At 39.0% G+C, this 19664-nt stretch overlaps 1 protein-coding gene across 4 annotated transcripts in view; it reads right to left on the bottom strand.

Moving 5' to 3' along the window:
* Positions 1–13556, bottom strand: part of LOC136031970 (phosphatidylcholine:ceramide cholinephosphotransferase 1-like) — a 125143-nt gene extending 111587 nt beyond the window's left edge. For 2 of the 4 annotated variants that reach the window (XM_065711989.1, XM_065711988.1), the window contains exon 1: positions 13410–13556. The gene's annotated coding sequence lies outside the window, so the exon portion shown is untranslated. The remainder of the gene's footprint in view (positions 1–13409) is intronic. The other 2 variants (XM_065711991.1, XM_065711994.1) reach the window with 2 other exon arrangements.
* Positions 13557–19664: the final 6108 nt, after the last annotated feature.

The raw sequence follows: 19664 nt of genomic DNA, 5'->3' as shown, positions 1-19664 counted from the left end.
GACAATAGATCACTCGTACTGTAACTTTGTTCACGATCCAATTCTACACATGTCGAAACAGCTGCGGTACGATTAGGTGAAGGCATTCCCAAATCCTGAAGAGGTTTGTTTGCCATACATACGCACAAATCTTCTATAGTAACTAAAGTGTAGTTATAAATTTCTGATGTAAAATCAAAAGTCATATCTGACGTCTCTAACCGTTTTCGATGGAGTATATCTTCGGACATTTTTTATTTATATTTTTCCCATAACTCTGTAGGAGCTGATGGAGAGCACGTTGTTAGTATGATGCCAAACAATGCACGAATTTGATTTGGAGCTGAAGTTTCGCACGCGTCATTCATGCAGTTATCCCAGTGTTGGTCATTCTCCAGTAAATTCGGAGCTTGGCATGCACTACGGTAAGTGTCATGTATAGTACAGTTTACAGTTCTCAAATACTCAAAGGACGTCGGACCGGGTACATTCACCAAAAGCAGGCGTAGAAAGAAGCATTCATGTTGATTGGGGTGAACGGTGTAGAGTCTTCCTATCGTGGTATCTTTGAAGATGGTAGGTTGGCCGTCGACTGACTTACCCTGTTTTTGACGTTCAAATACTTTATATAATACGAAGGCACTTCAGTATACAGCAGTTTTTTTTGCAAAAGAATTATTTTTGCATAGCGAAAAGAAAGCAGTTAACTTTGTATCCGTTGGATTCAGGGCTCTTTGTTGCACATTGGATTCCGAAAAATAAACACGTTGACCATTCTGTAAATGTACCGCTAAGTGAACAATACCTGGACTATGTTCATGTATCGGAAATGAAAGAATTCGCCAAACAGCTTCATTACTGCTTATGTATCTTCCAGCCTGATATTGTACGATTTCGTCGATATCTTTGATTTCGGACTGCAAGCCAAAAACTCCCATGTCACTGCCTTTGTTGACGTATTTACATATGTATTTGATTGCCTTTACAGAGTTACAGTATTCAACGTTTATGTGTGCATTAAATGTTTTTGATAATAACGGGGAATATGGAATAACCCACTGCTTATCTACTTCGATGGTGGTACTGTTACGCTTCTTTATTATTGCTGTTTTACCGCCATCTTCAGTAGATCTTCTTCTATATTGTGGGTAACCATCATTGCCAGTAATTGTGTTGGATACTAACAGTCCAGGATATTGCTTCGTGTACCTTCCTTTGGCCATGCATGGTGAATTTTTGTTCAGTGCACTGCAAGGTCCATGTATCATATTTTTTACAACAATATCATATAACCCTTTATCGACATTTTCACAGGTATTTCAGCGGAAATCACCTCATCAACTTCGTTAGAAGTAATTTTATTATGTAGCCAGATTAGTATTTGTGCGTGTGGCAAACCTCGTTTTTGCCATTCCACTGAGTACATCCAGCATCGCACTGACCCAAACACTTCAAGTTTTACTTTGTAGTTTATCAGTGATTTCAAATTTTGCCAGAAGACACGGGCCATAATGTCATGTCTATGAACCGCCAATTGTCCTTGAAGTAAAAGCTGCTGTATCTCGTCCCAAGATTGATTACATGTAAATGTAATAAATAAATCTGGACGACCATAGAGACGAACATACGCAGTAGCATCTTGAGCATATTCATGCATATGACGGGGACTGCCAGCATATGACAAAGGTAAAATCGTTAATCTTCCAACGTTTGTGGTATTACCGTCATTTACAACTGCATCTCGCAAATGAATGTATTGTTCAGAGCAGAGCTTGGTCTGATTCAGACGGATAAATAGCAAACGTTCTGATTCAATTTTTGCATACATATCAACGACGCATTGGTAAAACAATTGACAGCGTTTTTAAATATAATTATCTTCATCCTGCCGAATCATTAGTGATAGCCGTCAGCTCCATCCCAAAAAATGATAGGGTATTGTAGGGCATCGTAGCATCGATGAGTTTCAGCAATTCTTACCAACTGAGCGTTTCGCTTATGTAGAATAATATCTCGAGGTAAAAATTGATCACCGACCATAACGATTTCCACTTCGTCGATAGTTGGAGCATTGTATCTACGCACATGTTGGCCAGGAGGCGTTTTGTCAGCGGAAATAACAATTTTATGCGTATGAGTATGCATCAAATCGATGGCTGTTTTGAACAGTCGCACTAAATTATTATTTTCGTGGAAAAGATGTTGCAATTGGGAAACGATTGTCCTCTCAACGTTGGGAGAAATTTCGCAACGTGTATTCAATTCAGAATTTCTATCATGATGAAGTACAATTGTAAAAATTTATGATTCTCGCCTGAGAATGGTAGAAGGGACCCTGCTCTATGATAAATTTGCCCTTTTACTTTGAAACTAGGCATAAATTGATCTGGATTTTCGATTTTGGCACCAAACGACGTCATTTGGAAACATGAGTTATATTGTCTGATCTGTGATAAAAAACGCTTAGATTCTGACGTAGTTCCAGAAAGCAAAGTCTTCAATGGCTCTGGTGGTGTAGCCAATAGAGGAAGTTTAACTTTTCCTGAGGCACAACACATTCCCATTGTTTCACCATTGAATTTCAAGGCCTTGCAATAGGGACAAATTTTAGACATAGTCCCGATTTGAACACATCTACTATAATCATCGACTGGGCTGTACCTGAATGCCAGGCGATAATTTTCAGGTTGCTCTTGTGATTCCTCAGCACGCTTTCTTTTCTTACTTTCTCTATCAGCTGCAAGCCTGTATTCTTGCTGTTCTTGTGATTCCTCGGCACGCCTTCTTTTTTTACTTTCTCTTTCAGCAGTAAGTAGGTTTCGCGTTACTCTGGTAGTTCCTCGACACGCCTTTGTTGACGTAAATTGCACATTCCTAATCTGGCATTATCTCTTGAAGCCGCAAGCCTGTTTTCACGTTGCTCTTGTGATTCCTCGACACGCCTTCTTTTTTTACTTTCTCTTTCAGCAGCAAGTATGGTTTCGCGTTGCTCTGGTAGTTCCTCGACACGCCTTTGTTGACGTAAATTGCACATTCCTAATCTGGCATTATCTCTTGAAGCCGCAAGCCTGTTTTCACGTTGCTCTTGTGATTCCTCGACACGCCTTCTTTTTTTACTTTCTCTTTCAGCAGCAAGTATGGTTTCGCGTTGCTCTGGTAGTTCCTCGACACGCCTTCGTTGACGTAAATTGCACATTCCTAATATGGCCCTTTCTCTTTAAACCGCAAGCCTGGTTTTGCTTTTTGGTAACATTCTATCTTTTTCAGTGTTTTTCAATTTGTCAGTGTTTATTCTAACATTGACAGTTAGAAAAATTTTTACGTGCCAAGCATGCTAAAATTCAACAATTTATAATAAACTTCAAAATTATAAGTATCTGTCTTAAGGTTTTCGAATTACTTTAATCTATTGTCAAAATATATTGAAATATTTATGCAATTCCCAGTTTCTACATTTTTAGTTTCAGTTTGCTGTTTTTTCTGTATTTTTCAGACGTCATATGCAAACCCTCAACACAAAAATACATACAACTTATTTTATATATATATATATATAAGATATAATCTGGCATAACAGACATAGTGTAACAGACATAACAGACAGACAACTTATTTTTATATATAAAGATAAGGTAAGACTCCCACTAAAATAAACATTTTTTAAAATAGTTCATAGAATTTGTTTTCTAGACTTAGAGGTAGAATTTGGCAAGATATTTTGTGCCAGGCAGGGCTTATCCCCAACTAGGCTGTCTCCCATTAGGAAGGTTTGACTCCTTAGATATCCCAAGGAAAATGTTTAAAAAAAGGCATATCCTGAAGGAAAAAAAAATATTAAAATTTTTGTTGCTTTCAAAATTATCAGAAACAGTTCTTCATTTTTTTTTCTGTTGCAATTTTCGAATGGAAATTGTTGGCCCCCGTGCTTTCTCCCCTAACTAAACACTCCGATCAGGACGGCCGCAACCTCATGTGGCGGGTGGAGCTCACCCCGGGAATCTCAGTACCTAGGTTCAACCTAGCTCTAATCAGATTCCAGGCCTAGGGTCGGTTGGGCTAGCGACCCTCCACCCGAAAATTAAGTGCTACGAAAAGTGACAATATAGCCTCGGACCCGGATTCCCTTTTAAGATCTCGACCATCGCGCGTCAATGGACATGCTGACGACGTCAGAAAGACTGACAGACTAAACCTTATGGACCGAAGAGGGCTACGAATAGCCACCTGGAATGTCTTGACTTTGAATGAACCTGCGTCAAAGAACCTACTCTCTGAAGAACTTCGCAAGAATAAAGTGTCAATTGCAGGTCTTACAGAAACACGTCTTACCGGAAGCGGAGAAGAGCGAATAGGTAACAGTGACTCATTGCTCTGGTCTGGAGGAAGCTCGAGAAGGAATGGTGTTGGCCTTGCACTAAATAGCCTTACAAGAAAGGCCTTACTTTTACACGAAGCTGTATCGGACAGATTAATGAAGGCCCGCTTTGGACACAAACATGGCAAGATGACTGTCATCATATGCTATGCCCCGACCAAAGATTCTGATGATGCAACTAAGGAGGATTTCTACTCTGCTTTGTCCAGATGCCTTGCAACAGTTCCCCCCCATGATATAACTGTTCTCCTTGGCGACTTTAATGCGACAGTGCGCGATGATATGGGTTTATGGCGTGGCACAGTTGGTCCTGTATCCCCCAACCCACTTAACGACAATGGGCTTCGCTTACTTGAACTGTGCCGATCTCACGACCTCTACATTGCAAACACCTACTTCCAACGCAAAACTATTCATCAGTACATATGGTATAGTAATGACGGTCGTACAAAGAAGATGATTGACTACGTCATTATTTCCAAACGCTGGAGATCATTGGTGAAGAACTGCAGAACTTACAGATCAGCAGAGCTTGGAAACGCAGACCATAGGCTTGTGTGTGCCGATCTTCGGCTTCGCCTCCATGCACAACGATCAAAAAGAAAACCCGTCGCTGCAGATATTGGGAAACTAAAGGAACTAGATACTTGCCAGAAGTACAGTATCAAGATATCGAATCGCTTCGAGGACCTTGGCTCACTTAATAGCAGCGAAGATCTCTGGAAGCATTTTAAATTGCAGACCAGTGAAGCAGCACAACTAGTGCTTGGCAAGAGGAGTTATCCAAAGAAATCGTGGCTAACTAATGAAACACTGCAAGTCATAGAGCAAAGACGGAAGGCAAGACTTCTTGGGGATATGACCACATATCAGAGGCTCAATGGAGTACGGAACAGACTCATTCACCGGGATAGAACCCAGTTTGTTGCAAGGAAAGCCGATGAAATTGAGCTAGCTGCAAAAAAGAAAGACATGGGCAGCCTATTCAAGCATCTCCGAGACCTCACTGAAAATAAAACTCCCACCTTGGGTCTCGTCCTGTCCAGGGATGGTGCACTTCTCTCTGACGAAGGTTCTTGTCTTGAGCGGTGGAAGGACCACTTCTGTTCGCTCCTCAACAATACTGGTCCGCCTGCGCCTCCTAATGATAGTCCCAGCCAACCTTGCAGTCAAAGACCTGGAACAGATGTTCCTCCAGATGAGCCTTTCAGCCCCTCAGAAATTGGACATGCAGCAAAAAGACTCAAGAATAATAAAGCGGCAGGTATCTGTGGCTTAAACTCAGAGCTGCTAAAATATGGAGGTCCTGCAATGCTCCTGTTTCTACACACCCTGTTCTCTACAATCTGGCAAACAGAGATAATTCCTGAGGATTGGCGGAAAGATGTCATCATCCCCTTATGGAAGAGAAAAGGCTCGAGAAGCAACTGCTCCAACTACCGGGGAATAACCCTACTGTCAGTCCCTGGCAAACTGTTGTCAATGGTCCTGCTGGATCGATGTCGGAGCATCATTCGAAAAATCCGGCAACCGGAGCAAGCTGGTTTTATGTCGGATTGTTAAACCATCGAGCAGATTTTCACGATTCGACAAATAGTAGAGAAAACCACAGAGTTCCGACAGAAAGCATTTATTGCCTTCGTTGACTTCCGTGCTGCATTTGACTCAGTCGATCGAAAAGCTCTTTGGCGGATCCTAGAGTTGACTGGCCTACCCGAGAAATATTGCAGACTTCTCAAGGCGCTACACCATGGGACGGAGAGCTGTGTACAAGTAAATGGTCGGCGCAGCCCGTTCTTTCAAATCACGACAGAGGTGCGCCAAGGATGTGCAGTGGCCCCAGAGCTCTTCAATGTCATCATAGATTACGTTATGACAAAAACCACTTCACGTCTCAGCTTTGGGCTCAAATTCGGAGATCATACCATCACAGATGTCGATTTTGCCGATGACTTGGCCATTCTGGCGGACTCCATGGAGCAGCTGCTGGAAGCGCTCCGAATTCTGCGAGAAGGCGCAGAATTAGGAGGCGCAGGCGGACCAGTATTGTTGAGGAGCGAACAGAAGTGGTCCTTCCACCACTCAAGACAAGAACCTTCGTCAGAGAGAAGTGCACCATCCCTGGACAGGACGAGACCCAAGGTGTGAGTTTTATTTTCAGTGAGGTCTCGGAGATGCTTGAATAGGCTGCCCATGTCTTTCAAAGTAGGACTGCATATAAACTGGAACAAAACAAAAATTATGGCCATAGACCCATCTTCTCCTGCTGTTAACTCTCCAGTTAGCCTGGACAGCACCACTAGCATCGAGATTGTCAAAGACTTCACCTACCTGGGCTCCGTAATTTCTTCAAATGGCTCACTTCTCCCCGAGCTGCAGGCAAGATTATCTAAAGCGTCTTCTGTCATGGGTAGACTGAACCGTCACCTCTGGCGAAAACCAAATATCAGTCGCACAACGAAACTGCGGATCTTCAACGCTCTAGTCGGTTCTGTGATGCTTTACCGAGCTGAGACATGGCAAGCATCAGCTGAAACCCTCAAGAAAATAGACGTATTTCATGCAAAGAGCCTGAGGAGGATTGAGGGCCTACAATGGTCTGACTTCGTCAGCAATGAAAAGCTTCTGCAGCTCACAAAGCAGTCTTGGTTTTCGTCTCAAGCAGCCGAGCGAACCTTACGATGGTTCGGGCATCTGCTTCGAATGCCACCACATCTACCCGCAAAGATGATCTATGACTTCGACCCTATCAAAGTTGGCTGGAAGCAACCTCGAGGCCGACCGAAAAAACGTTGGTCCGACAGTTCTTAGTGATGGCAAACATCAGACAGGGCGAAGAGCAAATACTCGCCATGGACCGAAGTGGGTAGAGGAGGCAGACGTCACTCTCTACGCCGAGCAGTGCCCGCCAGGAGACTCAAGTCAAGTAAGTCAAGTGCCCATTTTAAGCAGCAAAAGAAATTGGACTACAATAAAATGCAAATTTCTACTGCTATGCAATGCAAAGCGCCAATTTTGTTCTAACTAAGGACAAGACAATATTCAATGATGATTCAGATACAGTAAATCAGTTTTTAACTACTGAAAAGCTAATTACATAGTCTCCAAGTTTCAAAAGCCAAGCTTCCACATTAATCCCCAACTAGGCTGTCTCCCATCAGGAAGGTATGACTCTGTAGATAGTCTAAGGAAAATGTTTAATGAAGGTATTGTGAAGAATGTTTAAAGAAGGAAAATGTTTAAGCCAAGATATCTCTGAATTCCCTGGGATTCATGCTGGCCAGTCTTGGAGAGATTTTCCCTGTCCCATGACACATCTACAACAGTTTTACAAATTTTGAGAATTCAGGGAATATGGTCCCAACCTCCCTCCCCTTCTTGCACATCCTGAGTGTGTATTAGTGCCTATACAAGTTGGCAACTTATAATATCATTTGGCCATTGTGGAAAGTTATGTGATCTGCACAAATAAGATCCATCCTCAGATTCAGCTAATTAGAGGTTGTATTCAATACAAGCCCTCTTATACTAGGAACTATAAAAACAAAGTTGACTATTTCAAACCCTAAGCAACTAAGAGCCTCTTTCTTTCAATTATTTTTCATACTTTCATACCCTTTTACCTTAAAATCTTAGAGATAAATTTATTTAAGAATTATACAAGACTTTATTAGAATATTCAGCGTTATAAATTGTATTATAAATGAAACACAAAACTATTCACTAAACAATCATTTAATAAGCCCTTTAAACTCACTATTTTTTAACAGGGGAGTTCCCCAACTATGTGTAAAAAAATTAAAAAGAACAACTTGTATTTGAGATTCAAGACATAAGTGTCATGAATGTATTTTACACTTAAAAATCAGTACATTAGATGAATTCTATTAAAGAACCTTATGCCATCAAAGCTAGATTCCTCCCCCAAAATCTCCAGGACACAGGTGTCATGACAACATTTATTATATTTGGAAACAGTGTTGCCTGAGAAATTGAATGGTATATTTATCTTTCAGCTAGCTAAGCAAATTAGCCAGCTCCAGGGTGGCTAGTGTTGCCAGTGTGGACCTATTCAATAAAACTTTCAATTTTATAAAGCAATACTGTAAAAGGTCATCTAAAGCCAGTAGCCTTTAGAGAAGGTAGGTAGGCATCAGTTTAATGGTTTTACTTTCCACAGAAAACCAATTAAAAAAGAGTAGTACCATTAGATCCTTATTTGATGCTCTTTCAAGGTATCATGGCTGCTTTTCTGACAATAAATGCCAGAATAGCGCACCCCATTACTTTACCCCCCCCCCCTGAATGCGCAAATATATAGCCTGAACTATACACACTTTATTACTTTTTGGTAACTTTTCCAAAAATTTAAACATTGAGATAGCTAAGAAATAGAGATAACTTTAATGTCAGAAAGTTTGCCATCTAAATACATCATTCCTTTTTGTGGGAAATACATTTTATCCCCACCTGCTTTTAGGGTCAAACAGTTTGTGGCAATGAACTGTAAGTGAGGAGAGAGTTGACTCAATAGTAATCAAAACTCTTACGACAGAATTTTGATATCAATACATACATAAACAAAAATTAGCTTCTTATGCTGATTTGAAATATATATAATTCATAGAGTTTAGTGTTACCAATAAAAAGCTACAAACCCCAGAAAACTTGCCTGATTTTCAGAAAAAGGAGGAAACACACCCAGAAAGTTGAGGAATTTTAATGAAACTTGCACCATCAGATTCAGCAATTCAGAGAATCCTACTGTAATAATCTTACTAGTTTACAGTTTACACTACTGTAAAGGTTTCAAGCTGCTGTGTGAAAAATCATGCAATTTTGTGTTTTTTGCCAGAAGAAAGATAATAGATGCATGTTTATTTGTTCTTGTTTTTTTTTTCCATACCTGATTATATTGAATCAATAGTCCAAGAATATAAGAGAGGCCTCATTGAATGGAAATTTGAAGTACTAGTGCCCCTTGTAAGTGACCAAAAAGATTAGTGGGCAACTAGCCACCTTCCCTTGTACCCTTTTACCCAGTCCCCTAATCAAAATTTTGAGATAACAATTTTGTTCAGCATAGTTGAAAGGATCAATAACTATGCCTTTGGGGATAACAAGACCCCCACAACCCATCAGAAAATAGATGCAAATTATGAAATTTGCCCACTGTTTACATATAGTATTCATTATTGGGAAGTATACAAACATTTTTCATGGGGATGGGGGAGAATTTTCTGTTATGAGGGAAGTTTCCAGGATGAACTTTTCAGGGAAAATATGACAGATTCCTGTACAAAATTCTTTTTATTTGTCTTTCTTTCTCTTTGTCAACTCAATTTTACATGTTGATATGTTCTGAAGGAATTATCCATGGGAAATTTTCAGCAGGGTTGGAATTATCTGGAGGATTTTTTTTTTGTGGGAGAAATTCTCCATAAAGAAAATTTTCTGTAGAAGGTACTTTCCAGGGAGGGGGTGCATTTTCTGTGAGAGTTACTTTCTAGAAGGAATTCTCTGGAAAACTCTCTGCAGATGTGGGCAGGGATTTTAAGCATGATTAAAAAACTGTCATAAATAAAGTCCTTTTCAAGTGAAAGTATGCTGAAGATGATTTTTAAGATGGAATAACTCACAAGAACTTTTCCAGAGGAGAATTTTCAGTAAGGATGAAATTTTCTGTGTTAATTTCAGGGGGGGGGGTATTTTATGTGGGAGGAACTTTCCACAAAAGACATTTTGTGGGGTGGGGATTTTTCATGGAAAGGGAACCAGATTTCCTGACATTATACAGAAAGCAATCAGAAATTAAGTGAAAAAAAAACAAGTTTTCAACTAAAAGTAAGGAGCAACACCAACACATAAAATAAATAGAAATTATTTGGCATATGAGGGGAGTTGGCCTGTCTTAAATACCTTTGCCCTTTAAGCTAAAGTTTGCCTTTTTGTCCTAATTCTTTAAGAATGACTCCTGAAACACAAGGGACACTTAATTAGAACAAGAAGTTTTTTGGAAAGTATTAAACAAATTTAGCATGAGGAGCATTGGATTGAGGAGGGGACAACCCCCTCACATATGCAATAGTGTCAGTTTGTTTTGAGTTTTAATGTTGTTACTTACTTTCAGGTTGAAAAACCTTGATTTTTGTAAAATCCAATATATAGCCTGAATTGTATATATGCACTGAATTTTCTATACATTACTCTTTTCTTCGAATCGATTTAACAGTAAATCAAAAATAAAAAAAAAATCAGTGCACATTTACAATTCATGCTATATATTTGACTATGAGAGAGTAGAAAGTTTGTGGTGCAAATTAGGTTTGTACTGCAGAAGTATATCATATCTGAATTCAGTGTGAAACTCTTATTATAAAGGTGTGTCTTTTTCTTAGCTATTTTAATATTCAGTTAATTGGAAAATTTACAAAATTTTGGTAGACAGATCCTTTTCTATTCAACATTTGCAGCTTGTTTTTTGATTAAAACAGAACAAAGAAAAGAGTCAGCATATTAAAAATAGCATAAATATATATAATTTTGGTTGCATATTTGCAAATTGCAGGGGAGGAGGGAGGGGGGGGGGTAAAGTAAAGTGATGTGCTTTAGGAGTAATATAAGTTTGTAATTTAGATTTTTTAAGGTAAATTTGGAAAATTTTCTATTATAGAGCTATGAATTTGCTGAGCATATAACTTGATGCCTTTTTATTATGCTAGTTCCAAATACAATGGTTGTTTATTCTGAAATTTAATTTAAGCCCTTCATGGACCCTTACAGAGGATAGTATTTTCTCTTATTTTTAACTACAGATAAGAGTTAAAATAATGGTAAAAAAACAATTAATATTTGATTACAATTCCATTTTGTCAACATTATATAATCAAAAGACATTGATTCAGCATCATCCAATTGAATAAAAAAATTATGTATCTTATAAAAATTGTCTTATTTACTTCAAACAATTAGCATCAATCTTGTTTAAACCTGTGTACCTCTAACTTTAATTGTCAGTGACAAAATCAAGAGCCTGAAAACATATTAGCCTAGGCCCATTGGATATATATAATTTAGGGTATATATTTTCACATTTTGTGGAAGGGGATTGAGCCTCCAGTGGACTGTAATTGAAATGTTTTAACTAGAATTATTCTGTATATTATGAAGTGAGAATTGTTTGCCTTTGATTCTTTTCTATAGCCAAAAATAAGAGAAAAAGGTACAATCTTTAAGGGCCCATAAAGGACTTAAAATAACAATTTCTAAGCAAAATGACTTATAAGAGTTATAGAATTTGATAAGAACATATAAAACCATTAAGTTGTATGATTATCTAACTTGTGGCTCAGTAATGAAAATATCTTCAAACTTAGGCTTATGGTTCAGTTCTAATTTAGTGACTTTTGGCTATCTCAGAAAGGGGCTAGGTTAGGAAAATGAAACTTTCAGGGATGGGTCTACAGGCTAAAGTATGTCCTGGGAAGTTTTTTAAAGTACCTACCTCCACTCCCTCTCCCTCTAGAGGGTCCTGACCTTTGAAAATATGTGTATTATAAAAGTGAAACCTTGCAAAATCAATCTTCTGCTTGAATGCAGTACAACAAAATTGTTTTCAGCTTCATAACTTTGCTCAATCCCAATTTATAAGGTTTTAAAGATATGCAAACACATTTACTAAATTTTGAAAAAAAAACATTGATATGGCTCATAATTCTACACAAAAAATAACAGGAATTTCATTTTGAGAACTAAAGGCAGAGAAAAAGCAACTGGTAACTGAAAATTAAGGTAAAATGTTGTTTTGTCAAAATTACAATTGGCATAGACCTGTCATGTAGGTGAATTTCAGGGAACCTAGAGAGAGAAGGAGTGGAGATGGGTACTTCAAAATATCTTCCCAAGATATAGTTCAGACCCATTGCTGAAAGTTTCATTTTCTTGACCTAACCCCTTTCTGAGATAGCAAGAAGTCACTAAACTAGAATTTTTCCCCAATAGTTAGCCTAGGCAGGGCTACTTCAAATAATTTCCAAGGAAATCATCAAGTCTCTGGATTCATCCCAAAGAGCTTTTTTAACCTTACTTGACCCCTTTCAAAGATAGACAAAATTTTCTTATGTACAAATTTACCCTAATTCTTAAATTATTGGGTAAAATTCTAGTTAATTGACTTCTTGCTATCTCAGAAAGGGTTTAGGTTAGGAAAATGAAACTTCCAGGGATGAATCTACAGACTAAAGTATGTCTTGGGAAGGTGTTTTAAAGTACCCACCTCCACTCCTTCTTCCTCTAGAGAGCCTTGAAATTTGCCTACATCACAGGTCTATAACCTATTGAAATTTTGACAAAACAACATTTTATCTTAATTTTCAGTTACTAGTTGCTTTTTCTCTGCCTTTAGTTCTGAAAATGCAATTTCTGTTACTTGAGTACAATTTTGAGCCATATCAAGTTTTTTTTCAAAATTTAGAAAATGTATTTGCATAGGCATATCTTTAAAACCTTATAAAATGGAATTGAGCAAAGGTATGAAGCTGAAAACAATTATGTTGTAGCCTACTTCAATTAAGCAGAAGGTCTATTTTGCAAGGGTTCACTTTTAAAACACACATATTTTAAAAGGTCATCAAAGGCCAGGGCCTCTGGAGGGAGGAGTGGGGGTAGTTGCTTCAAAATACCTTCCAAGGACATACTTGAGTCTGTAGATTCATCCCTGAAAGTTTCATTTTCCTAACCTAAACCCTTTCTGAGATAGCAAGAAGTCAATTCACTAAAATTTTACCAATTATTGTTTAAAACTTAACTTGTTTTCTCATTAGGCCTACAGCTTTTCCAACCCAATAACCCCTTCTTCTTCTAGGCTAATTCAAGAAAGAAAGCATAGATCTGTGGATCAAAATGAAAGTTTCCTGACCCCCTTTGGAATGATCTGTAAAACAGTTGGTCTATTACACTGGCCTAAATTTTTTTGCACTGTCTTATTTCAGCCTAGGCCTATTTGATATGTAAGTTGAAAAAGGAGATGACTTCGTCGAAAAATTTTCAAACTTACCCTTATAATATGTGTAGAACTAAGGTGCTATATGAGGTTTAGATCACCTTTTTTCTAGTATATAACCGTAGTTGAGCTAGGTATATGGAACTGACTTGAATTTCTTTCTGAGAGGCTTCTGTTTCTTCAACTACGGCACATGTTAGTTGTTGATGTCATTGTCAATTGCAATGTTATTTGAGCATGATTTAGCCCGTCACGTAAGTACTGATCTTTTTCCACAGACAGCGGGTATTTATCACAGAAAAAACGAAATCAACAAATTTTGGTCAATTGGCTAAGCAAATATTATAAGGGGTTTTATAGACAATGTCTACTCGATGGGGTGAATCACTTCATGAGATTAATTTCTGTAACCTTGGTGACAAATCATTTTCTCCACTAGTTTAGCTACTTATGTCAAACTGCTTCAATTATTCCAAAAAACCATGATAGTCAAGAGATATACATTACAACTTGCACTAGTTTTACATTTATTAAACATTACAACCATAAAATATATTACCAACACTAATATAGTATTTCAGTTTTAAGGCAAGTGTAACGCTACCACAGCACATCATTAGACTTGTACTTCTAATAAAACATCTCAATGTGGACACAGATATCTTGTGGGCCCATGGTGGAACTGAAGAATGGCCAACTATAGCACGGTAAGTAACGGCACCAAATAGCTTTACAACTTTTCTTCTAAATATTTCACGCTGGACATCATATTTTTTGCTGGACATCATGACATGGCAAGCATCTTCATATACATCACAAACAGTACAATGTGGGAAATCAACCAAATTCTACTTAAAAAGGATGGCATCAACTTTTGCATGGCCTTATCTGATTTGTAATATTTTTGTTGCAATTTTCCCTTCACTGTGAATCAGGTCCTTTTAACTCATATCCAGTATATTCCAAGCCACTTGGGTATATTTGGTAACCATAAGGCAGATGAAATAGCAAAAAAATGCTTTAAATATTGACCAGCCAAGTGGGAAACCAATCCCCATTAGAGATATTTACCGGTGGATTCTTGCAGAGGTATTGATAAACAATAAGAAATCCAACCCTATCACCTTTCCCCAGTACGCACCTTTCCAAGATTTATCATAGAATTCAGTCAGGTTCAAATGGGCTAAATTTTCAGGCATTTTCATATCAGTTTCCTAATTAAAGTGGTGAAGTTCCCTCCTCCCCCCCTTTGCAGGTCATGTAATCTTAAAAATGAAACAATAGATCATTGTCTATTTGAATGTAATATGCTGACGTCTGCACAGTATACCCTGCAATGTAATTTGTTAGAATGCTTCAAACGCCACAAAATTCCACTAACGGACCAGAGTCTTGCTAACTCTACTTGCACACAGAGCTCAATATAAATTCTCTTATAATTAAAATGCTTGCATCAAAAGAAAAACTACAAGATATCTGAGCAGATACAAATTATATAAGTCAAACCTGCTCAATAGCTCTGTCCATCACACAGAGTTATTCAAAAGGAAAAGGGGTGAATAGTGTTGACAGAAAAGCCCGTCTGCTGAATAAGAAGAAGAAGAAGGTCCATTTGGGGGAAGAATAAACTCATATAGATCAAAGATGGCGTCAGAGACTTTCTTAAAAAATTAGCTTTTTCATTTTCTACCGAGTGAGCCTCATAACCCTGAATATATTACTTATAAATAAATTTACCTACAAAATTTCATCATTCCTACCAGCCCATTTCACCATTTTTAACAGCTGCCTCCCAGGAATACTGGCATGGGTTGGGACCCATTAGCAAATCATCCACTAATATTACAATCTGTGTAGCAATTTTTTATCACAATTTTGTTTCACAGATAAATAATTTGAGCCAGAAAAAGAGTTGGAACAAATAAAAAAAATTACCAATTATACCATTTAACTTAATATACAAAAGAGCTTGGTGTATAGCAATCATTTCTGCAGAATATATACTAAGCTTGTCAGGTAGCTTAAACCGGGACAATAAAAGCAAAATCTATATCAGTTTCTGACTTGGATCCGTCAGTATATGTGCTGGTAAAGTCAGTCCAATGTATTGTCAGCCTATATCACTCTAATTTTAAACTTATTGATCCTACATGCTTGTTCCTGTCATCTAAAACTAAATTAATTACATCACTAATTCCATAAAAACTTGAGGGAAGGTCATATATGTTTGGGGTTTGGAACAGTCATGGGAGACCAGTATCATTCATTAGAGAAGAAAATTTATAAACTGTAGGGGCAAATCTTGGTCTAAACAGGAGACCTTGGTTCCATGTAGCAATGCAATTTTTTTAACACTATGTGATTATTGAACTAGCGGTTGGAGCCACTCCTACCCCTAGCTCTCCTAAGGGGAAATAGGGCCTGACAAGCTCTAGTGCTCTAAGCAATTGTTGGGGCCTCTCAGCTGTGACTTAAGCTCTTATCCCTAGTGAGACTAGAGGAGAGCCCTAAGTTGTGCCTTATCGCGGTGGAGTGGTGAAATGTTCAGCTGGTTGCCTAGCCTGACCGGCAGAACGGCTAACGCAACGGGGTGCCAGAAGTTTGGGGAGCCACTGGTAAAGGAAATTGCCGTGAAACACCAATGGATATAGAAGATTCGGGTATAACGATTGATACTAGAGCGTCCGCGTTAGCCGACACGGATCGGGTTTGGATGATGCCTGACTCAAGAAATAGGTAATCATCCACACCAAGATACTCAATGTTAGTTCTTTCTTGGAATGTAAGAAGTTGCAAAGCCGAGTCAACTCAGATGCTCCTTGCTAATGACATAAAAAAGTATGGTCTCAATATATGCTGCCTTTCCGAGACTAGATTGAACGAATTAATCTCAAAATTAATTGACGTCACGGATTAAGAAATATTTAAATTTTACAACTCTGGACCGACTGAAAGGAGCGGTCTCCACAGAGTCAGATTCCTCCTGAACCCAACTGCTGCATCCGCTATCATCTCTTGGCAACCAGTGTCAGCAAGAATCTCTACCCTGAGACTGAAAGTCCGGATTAGTAACGTGACTATATTGTCTGTCTAAGTGCCTATCAGAGATAGCCCTGATGATGCCAAAGATAAGTTCTACTTTGAGCTGTAGATAATACTTTACTCTGTCCCAGGGCGCGAAAAAGTATTTGTCTCTGGTGACTTTAATGCAAGGGTCGGTAAACAAGATGGAAGCACCGAAGGAGTGACATACCACCGGAGATGGAAGCCCGAACGGTGAGAGGCTGCTACAGCTTGCCAAATACAATAACCTATGTCTGGTTCACACCCAGTTCGAGCAAAAAAAGTGCCATCTTGTAACCTGGAGATCCAGTGAAGGGGTCACCAAAGCCCAGATAAAGCAATTTCTCGTCAGAAGACGTTGGATGAGCTCATGTCTGGATGCAAGAGTCTACAGAGGTGCAAATACAGGCTTAACAAATGGTTCAGATCACTTTTTTCTCATCTATAAATTCATTCGGATACTAAATACCCACAAAACAGATAAAAACCGATCGGTTTGATGTATCAAAACTATTGAGTCCACAAATCAAGATTGATTTCGAGCTATAACTTAACAACCGATTCGAGGCCTTTACCGACTACACTGACATCGAAGACCGATGGTACAAGCTGAAAGTCCTAAAAAAAGAGGTTGCTAAACAGGTTTTTGGTCATACCAAAAAGAAACAAAGGCTTTGGATCTTGGACAAAACAATTAAGCTAGTGAAAACAAACGAACCACTTCTCAGTGTCCCTAAGGAATTCCAAGAAATGCTCGTACGCTGGTAAATCAGTCTGCTCGTAGCAGCAGGGAGAAATGCGGGTCACAAATGGCTTCTGATATGCAACAAGCAGCAAAATCGCATACCTGAAGGGAAACATTCAAGCTGCTGAAGGAAGTGGCAGGCAAGTCCCCCATCTCCAAAGACTCCCTGAAAGACAAAACGGGCATTCTTATTCAGACGGAAAAAGACCGCCTTGAGAGATGGAAAAAAAATTCTCAGAGCTAATTAGTCCCACAAAAGCTCCATGTGACCTACCTAAGTTACATAATGTACAAAAGAATCCCTACCAGATAGATCTACAGCCACCGTCATTTGTTGATGTTCTGTGGGCACTAAAAAACATGAAAAGTAACAAAGATTCCGAAGAGGATGGTATCTCAGCAGAGATGTATAAGTCATCTCCCACACTATTATGTCAGCTGAAAGACTTGCTGGTTGAGATATGGACGAAAAAGTAATTCCCAAAGGATTGGAAACTCTCAGTACTTATACCAGTATACAGGAAGGGAGACAAGGCAGTCTGTTCGAACTACCAATATATATTACTAATAGACCACACGATGAAGGTCTTTTGCATAATTGTCCTCAACCGTTTCAAGGACGCCCGAGACTAGTTGACAAGACCAGAACAAGATGATTTCAGACCTGACAGGGGCTGTCAAGAACATATTCTTACCCTTCGCCCTATCCTACAACAGAGCAAGAAATTTCAACTGTCTACTTTCGTCGCCTTCATCGATTTTGTTGCCACTTTTGATTCCCTTATCTGAACTGAACTTTAAAACATCATGGTGGAAAATGGTGTCCCAGCCGACCTGATCGAAATACTCAGGGGAGTCTATGAGTCTACAGTTACAGTAGTCCAAATTGCCGACGAAAAACAAGGGAATTTAACATTGATTCAGGGGTCAAACAAGGGTGTCCCCTTTCTTCAGCTCTATTCAATTGCAAAATAGACTGGATAATGGCAAATTCACTTTGCACCCACAAAGAGTTTGTCGTCGATCAGAGAGAAGACAATCCGATCGCCCTGACAGACTTTGATCTCACAGACGATGTGGGTCTCATGAGTAGCTCTTCGGCTGAGGTCCAAAATAATAAATGGTCTCACAGACGATGTGGGTCTCATGAGTAGCTCTTCGGCTGAGGTCCAAAATAAAAATAAATGGTCAACGATATCTCCTGTACATAAAAAAAAAGTTTGCCTCGTGATAAGCAAATCTAAAAAAAAGTCATGAAAGCAAACGCCCCAAACCACCCAGATATCAAACTAGAGGGCGAAACCATTGAAACTTTTGAAGAGTTCTGCCACCTTGGTTCTATCCTAACTCCAAACACAGGCGTAGAAGCTGTCGTTAGAGCACGAATAGAAAAGACATGGGCGTCTTCCCAAGCATGAAGAAGTCGCTTTGGAATACACATGAAATTAGCATCAAAACAAACATTAACGTCTACAAGGTAGCTGTTCGATCGATCCTGCTGTACGCTTGTGAAACTTGGCCTTTAAAACCCAAAGAAACACGTACATTAGAAGCATTCGACCATCACTGGATGAGACAAATACTGCGAGTTAGCTGATGGTCTCATATCTCAAACACCGAGGTTCGAAGGTGTTGTGCCCCGAAAGCCCTCCCCCTCACAGTAATCATAAGAAAACGAGGACTGAAATTCCTGAGACACACACTACGATGGCCAGCTGGAACCATATCCCACGATGTCTTCGCCCGTGATCCCTTTCCTACTTGGAAACATAGACCAGGCGGCCAAATAAAGGAATCTCTTACGGACATTCAAGAATGACTTGGATCTTTGGGGTGGCTTCCATTGACATGGATGCTGTTGGGATAAGGACTGGCTGAAAATTGAAAAAAAGGCCGCTGTTGACAGATCGTGTTGGACTATGTCAATCATCCCCTTGTCCATTGGTGCCGGGCAGGATGGATTATCGTCTGGTTCCCGCCGAAAGTAAAACATAAGTAAGATTGTTGATCCCATTTTTTAGAAAGTACTGGGCTTGGGGATTATTTTTCTCTTCGGAAGTGATGTGATGCCAAGCCCAGAGAAAAAAGCTGGAATGGGGGTGGTTTTTATACAGCCCAGAACTCATCGGATATTTTAATTAAAAGGTGAGTCTTGTTTCTGGAGATATTATTTAGTCACTTCTCTATATAAAATACTACGCAGAAATATGGAGGTCCTCTTTTAGAAAGGCAAATTGTGTTTTGAGGAGGTTTGCCCTACTCTTCAAGTTACCAACAAGATAGTCAATAGTCAAGATAGCCAAGACAGTAGATAGCATTTTTGAATCCAGCAATACTACTAGATACCAAAACTTTTCTGCCTGTCGAATACTTACACCTGCCAATGAGTCTATGGGGGGATGAACATTTGATTGACATTTTTTAGAGAATAGGACACTTACCGATTTCTTTGTTGAGAATGACATGCTGTTTTGCACTGTCTAATTTTACAAGTAATCTAA

Source organism: Artemia franciscana, chromosome 10 (assembly GCF_032884065.1).
Source record: "Artemia franciscana chromosome 10, ASM3288406v1, whole genome shotgun sequence".
In the NCBI taxonomy this organism is placed as follows: Eukaryota; Metazoa; Arthropoda; class Branchiopoda; order Anostraca; family Artemiidae; genus Artemia; species Artemia franciscana.
Note: the sequence above shows the minus strand (reverse complement) of the source record. Positions and strands in the feature narration are given on the sequence as shown.